Below are 7,500 nucleotides of genomic sequence, written 5' to 3'. Positions count from 1 at the left end.
GGCAAAAATCGAAAAAACAGGTCAAGAAAATTCTAGACAATGATATTTCAGACACTGAACAACCAAAAAAAGATGATGAGGCTGACTGGAAGGTTGTAGGCGACAAAAAGAAGCAACCGAAACAACCTACAAAAGAAAAGTCAGAGAAAAAAAATGAAGATACATTCAGAGCAAATAGGCTCTTTATATTCAATCTAGAAGAAAAAGAAGAAAATAATCCTGAAATCAGGAAAAAAAATGATATGAAAATGATTAATGATATCATAACAAAATTGAACCTCAATGAAATTATCAAAGTTGAGAGTGGCTTTAGAGAAGGCAAATATTTAAAGGAGGCTTTGAGACCAAGGCCAATCAAGGTCAAATTAGAAAATGAAAAACAGAAATGGAAACTGATTGGAAAGAATATGAAACTAAAGGAAATTGACGAAATTAAAGAAGCATGGATATCACTGGACTTGAGCTATGAAAAAATGCAAAGTCAAAAAACTTTGATAAATGAATAAGAGAAAACAGAGAAAAGGACGGAGCAAGAAAACACTGGTATATCACTAACAATAGACAAGGACATTCATTCCTGCGAAGCATACCTATTCGAACAAAGGCAGGTGATGAAAAGCCCATCGCTACACCGGGGGAAGGTCCAGCTCCCCCCAAATAGGGGAAAACGACATCAACTATCTAACAACAATAGGTAATGTAGACACGCAAAGAAATAATTTATTTGAGACTCTCATATTGCTAAATATACGGGGATTATATCCAAAAAGTAACCAGACAAAACCTACATATCTAGAGGACATGGTAAAGATCAACAATTATTCAATGATGGCTCTTACAGAAACTCATCTGAATGATGACATAAAAAATGAAGAAATTAAGATTAATAACTATGAGCTAATAAGGAAAGATAGAAATAAGAGAAGCAGAGGAGGAGTAGCTCTTTATATCAGGAAAGAATTAGCAACTAGAATGAATATTGTAATTGAATATTCTGATAATACAGTAGAAATACTAGGGGTATTTGCTAACGCCGATGACAGCGTTAAAGTTCGTAAATAGAGATAGATTGTGAAAAGAACGTTAATGAAAGATAGAAGAAAGAGAAAAGAGATAAAAGAGAAGAAGAGAACAAAAGCTCACAGACACCACTCCATATGGAACCAATAGCCGCTCACAGAGACCTCGACGGACAAACATATTTAATACTCTCCATATGGGTTAATTCAGATGAATACTGCTTCGCTATACTCGAACCCTTTCCAGCCGAAGTGTTGACGCGCATTGAAAGCTGGTGCCATCGAGCGACCCCACGCAGCAAACCGCACCACATAGCCCACATTCATCACATAAGATACGTTTATCTATCGCGGACAGTACTCTCCTGTTTTCCCGTGCTGACAAAGCCACGATAGGCCGTGAAGGACCACATACGCAGAGTGAAGAAATTCGCATTGAAACAGTATAGAATGCCACACCATCGTGAGAGGACGTAGACGACCTGTAAGATAAGAATAGCCACAAAGGACGGTGTCTGTTCCGCAATGTGTATGTATTTATTAGTGGTAACAGAGATCTAGTTTAAGTGATCTATATCAACTTATATCCTTGTTTAGTGTAATAACACGCTGTGTATGTATTTAGTGATAACAGAGATCTAGTTTAAGTGATCTATATCAACTTGATAACCCTGTTTAGTATAATAACACGTACTGCACAATTGTAAATGTTTAAGGATTATTGTGACAGATTATACCAATGTTGATTGTAACCACGTAATATATTTCAGGTTTGACCACTTTGGCTCATGCGGCAACAGTATTGACAAAAGATACAAAAGAGCTATACATTATTTTATACAGACCTCCTGGAACAACAGAAACATCTTTCAATTAATCACTAGGCATTATTAGTAATCATTGTCAATATAAGGGAAATTGAAGCTACTATGAAACTTGACGATTATTATTTCCCTTTTATCGACTGGGAAACAAAGAAAATAAAGATAGGAGCAAATGCCACTAAAGATGAAAAACAAGCGAGAATGTTTTTAGATTTTGAAGAAAATTTTTACCTTAACCAAATCATCAATATTCCAACAAGGGAAGAAAATATACTGGACCTTGTTTTTATTAGTATAGGGGAAGATATACACAACATATCATCAACTTATACAGCTCAATCAGACCACAAAATAATTGAAATCACAATGAATAAGTTAAATAATCAGAAAAGTAGTGAAAAACAGATAGCCGAGGCAGAAAAGAGTCTTAGATCTTTAAACTTTAGCCATAATCAAATAGATTGGAAAAAAATCGATGCAACACTAAAAAAGTCACTGAAAGATAATGACGTCCTCTTAACACCAAATGATATGCTAAAGAAGCTTTATAATGCATGTAAAGATGTTTGTAGAATGTTTGAAAAAAACAAATAAGAATATTATACCAAGAGATCGAAGGATCGTGCTAAGAAACAAGAAAAATAAGGTTAACAAATTGAAAAAACAACAGATCAAGAGAGAAAGGATCAAAGCAGAGATAAGGCTATTAGAAGATAAATTAAAACTGTCTATAAGTAACCAAAAACCAGCCGAAGAAAAACGAATTGTGGAAGCTATAAAACAGAATGCAAAATATTCTTTCTCTTATGCAAACAACAGGTTAAAGAGGAGAACAGAAATTGGGCCTCTTGAGAATAATGGTGCATTGGTAACTGATTCAAAGGAGATGGCTGAATTACTCAAATTGCAATATGAAGAAGTCTATAGTGTCCCCCCCCAAAAAAAAAAAATTAATATCAGACCCACAACAACATTTTAGTATTATAAGTAACGAAGATGAATGTCTCACTGACTTCATATTCAATGAAAAAGATATTCTTGAAGCAGTAAGTGAAATCTCAACAAACTCAGCAGCTGGGCCAAATGAAATCCCAGCAATCTTTAAAATAAAAACTGCAAAGAAACCATAGCAAAGCCACTGGTAACTTTGTGGGGGAAATCTTTGGACATGGGGATTTTCCCCAGCTTACTGAAAGAGGGTACTATAATTTTCCAATTTATAAAGGTGGAAACAAAGGTCAGGCCAAAAATTATAGACCAGTAGCACTAACATCTCATATAATAAAAATATTTGAAAGGGCAGTGAGGAAATTTTTTTTCAGTTTTTAGACAAAGAAAACAAGATAAATCCCGGCAACATGGATTCAGAAGCGGTAGATCTTGTTTATCACAGATCTTGACACGCTTCGAACACATACTAAGGGAGCTAACTGAAAATAGAGAAGTTGATATAATATAGACTTTGCAAAAGCTTTTGACAAAGTAGATCATGACATTCTGCTACATAAGATTAAAGACCTTGGAATCGGAGGGAAAGTTGGAAGATGGATTTACAACTTCCTAATAAATCGTAAACAAAAAGTACAAATTAATGGACTTTACTCGAATGAAACGATTATTATGAGTGGGGTGCCACAAGGGTCCATTCTTGGGTCCTTGTTATTCCTTATCATGATTGGTGACATTGATAATGGTGTGAAACACTCGAGAGTAACATCATTTGCAGATGATACAAGAATAAGTACACCCATAGATATACACGATAATGAAAACAAACTTAACGAGGATCTACATACCATCTGTAAGTGGGCATATGATAATAATGTGAAATTCAATGCAGATAAATTTGAAATCATAAGATATAGTCCAACTGGAAATTTAAGAGTAAGATCATATTTTGTCGAAGGTGTGGAGATTGAGGAGAAAAAGTAGTAAAAGATCTAGGACTCTATATGAATAATGGCATGAGTTTCAGTCACCATATAGAGCAGACTGTCAACAAAGGAAAAGTTATGAGTGGATCAGTAATGAGGACTTTTAACACAAGAGACCCAGAACACCTTTTACCACTATGGAAAACATTAGTGACCACAAGATTAGATAACCAGTGCCAAGTATGGAGCCCAAATCTTACAAAAGATATAATGTTGATAGAACAAGTCCAAAGAATCTTTACACGTAAGTTAGATAATATGATGGGTCTAAACTATTGGGAAAGACTAAAAAAAAAAAAACTAAGACTGTACTCACTATAAAGGCGGAAAGAGAGATACTTCATTATATATGTGTGGAAAATTATTGAAAACTTAACACCAAATCCAAGACATGTTGAAGGAGGGGGAATTAAGGTAAGACATTCCCCAAGGCAGGGAAGAACATGCTATCGCACTGGGATAAGTGCACAAACATGCCTGTTAAGAAAAATGCAAAAAAAAGTTTCCTAATAAACGGACCTAAATTGTTTAATAGCATACCGAAGGATATAAGAAACCTAAATCAGTGCAGTGTAGAAGTGTTTAAAAGAAAACTAGATAAATGGTTACATTCAGTACCAGATGAACCACCAACGTGTGGTAGTGAAAGAACGAGGGCTGAATCAAATTCCATCCCTCAACAAATTCAGTTGCTTGCAACTGACAAAACACGGGCGGTCCCCCAGGATGGCCCTGGCATGAGCTACTAACAAGGCTCATGCTGTAACTACCACCAAGTAAGTAAGTAGGTAACCAAGTATATATATATATATATATATATATATATATATATATATATATTATATATTATATATATATATGTATGCATATATATACATATATATATATACATATATATATATATATATATATATATATATATATATATATATGTATGTATGTATGTATGTATGTATATATTATATATATATATATATATATATATATCATATTTATATCATACATATATATGATACATATATATATATCATATATGTATATATATATATCATATAGATATATATATATATATATATATATATATATATATATATATGTATATATATATATATATATATGTATATATATTATACATATATATGTGTATATGTATATATATGTATACATATATATTTTCTATATTTATATACATATACATATTAACGTGTGTGTATATATATACATACATACATATATATATATATATATATATATATATATATATATATATACATATATATACATATATGCATATATATATATATATATATATATATATATATATATATATATATATATATATATATATTATCAAGGTCTTACTTGTATATGATAAAGATTCAAAATTCGTATAGAAGGAATAATGAAATATTTCTAGTTAATCTCCAATACAACGTCTCCTAATTCCAGGTCAGTCCTGAATGCCCACGCTTGGAAGGCGTGGCCTGAATCCTGCCCCCATTACCGCGTGGGCCAATCACAGCCGGGTCGGGCAGCTCCCTGACCAATGAGAAGAGTCACCGCTGCCCCTCGTACTAACCCAGTATCTCTGCTCAAAATGGGTCATTATTAGATTCAGACAGAAATAGTTCGACCTTCAAGTCGAGAGGTCCTCTCTCTCTCTCCTCGACTCCTCCTCGAGGATTCCAGGTAGTCTGTGACTAGTGCCTTTAGTGAATTAATTCATAACTATGCATTGTCTGTGTTTTCCTTAGTGTTATCGATATAACTATAGGTATTATTAGCTTTGCGATACGCTTAGCTTCCCTTTTGCGTGTAAATATTGTGCCCCTTAATGTAAATAATGTTCTATATATATATCTTGAGTTATAATATATTGTTAATGTTTTAGCTACTGTGTTTTACATCATCCCTTATATATTATGTGTGGGAATTAGATCAATCTCTGCTCGCCACATATTCGGGTGCCAGCGACGGGACCCGTCCTGCCCTTCACACAAATTAGTGTCAGTATTTGGGATACATACTTTTTACACAAACTGGTTGAAGTAGGGACATCTTATACCCATCACACACACACACACACACACACACACACACACACACATATATATATATATATATATATATATATATATATATATATATATGTGTGTGTGTGTGTGTGTGTGTGTGTGTGTGTGTGTGTGTGTATGTGTGTGTGTGTGTGTGTGTGTGTGAGTGTGTGTGTGTGTGTGTGTGTGTGTGAGCTGACCAAGAAAAATACTTTCAAAAGTAACAATACTCGTTATGGTTTCTATAATACATTCTTCAGGCCGACCATGGAATACCCAGTTATCCCCTTGTGTATAGCGTCTAAAACTAACACAACCAAAATGCAACACTGGTGGAGAAGCGCATCGCTGCACATCGAGGGAGGACGGGGCAGCAACGTCTTGGAAACCAGTATTCCCTGAATCAAATAACAAACATGTCTATATCTATGTTACTAACCTTAATATTTGCAAAATAGATTTAAATAAGCAGCAAGTAGGCCTGCCTTACTCCTTTCTACATTTCTATCTACTTCATTTTCCAACCATTCTCTTCCAACGCTTAGCCAACTTATTCATTTCCCTGCGTCTCCTATGCCACGCAAGAAGTTGGCATGAACGTCCACGACAACTGTCAGACGAGGGAGGACGCTCTCAAGCAAGCGCTGAGGAACAGTGATGCGGAGTCCTCTGGGAAGGAGGTATCTGCAGTTGATGGAATGTTGCATACATCAATGCAAAGGATTGATACAATTGATGTAAATTGCACTATGGAGATTGACTTTGAAAATATTAAAAAGGGAGTGATGGCTGTCAGGAGATTCAAGGAGAATGTGAAGAGGTAAGTAAACTACTCAGGGATCATTTCGCATCATTTATAAGTTAGATTTAGGTAAAAAAGAAAAAAAAAAAGAAATTCCAAAGAAAAAGATTGCTTAATTACAATATGGAAGGCTGGTAGAGATATTAAACACCCGTAAGTTGAGATAGATTCAGCGAGAAATTGTTGATTAGGACAGTGGTTAGCGTGCCGGCCTCACATCACCTTGGTCGAGCCCTGTCCAAGCTCGTGAGCTTTCATTGTCACCTGGCGGTTACTGTTGGGGTTGGCTACTACGGTAGGTAAGGCCAAGCTCAGACCGAGTCAATGCTCGTTGGCACGCTCTCGCGAGTCAGGTATCGCTGACACAGGCGGGCTCGCCATAGTGCATATAAGCCTGGGGAGGCATCTGCTCTGCTAATTTGGCTTACTTTTATACTTATTGGCTTTACTGCCTCTAGCAAAGATGCTGAAGTAAATCACGTACTAACGCAGTGCAAGGCTCGACTGCGGCCGCTCAGGACACTTGCTTGTCACGGGAGAGAAACTGGGGTTTTCTCAACTGAAGTTAGTCTACATCAGTACAATAAGAGCTCTGGTGGATTATGCAACACTTTCTATAGCTTGTCAGGGGAGGTTCTAAAAGCTTGAAACAATTCAGAATGATGTTATGCGTATCATCCTGGAATGCTACAATAGACACAATGAATATTGTGAGAGATTTGGCAAGCGGTCTTAACAACATCAGAACTTTTTATAGATAAGGCAATGAGGATATATGAAGGAGCTGAGAAATGATGTTGATCATTATTGTAAGGCACTAGTACTGATATGTGACCCAAGACAGTGATCATGTATGTCTACTTAATT

Source organism: Penaeus japonicus, unplaced genomic scaffold (genome assembly GCF_977035675.1).
Source record: "Penaeus japonicus unplaced genomic scaffold, GWHDUDI00000001_assembly GWHDUDI00000040, whole genome shotgun sequence".
NCBI classification, from domain to species: Eukaryota; Metazoa; Arthropoda; class Malacostraca; order Decapoda; family Penaeidae; genus Penaeus; species Penaeus japonicus.
The sequence above is the reverse complement of the archived record's forward strand: the minus strand, read 5'-3'. Positions refer to the sequence as shown.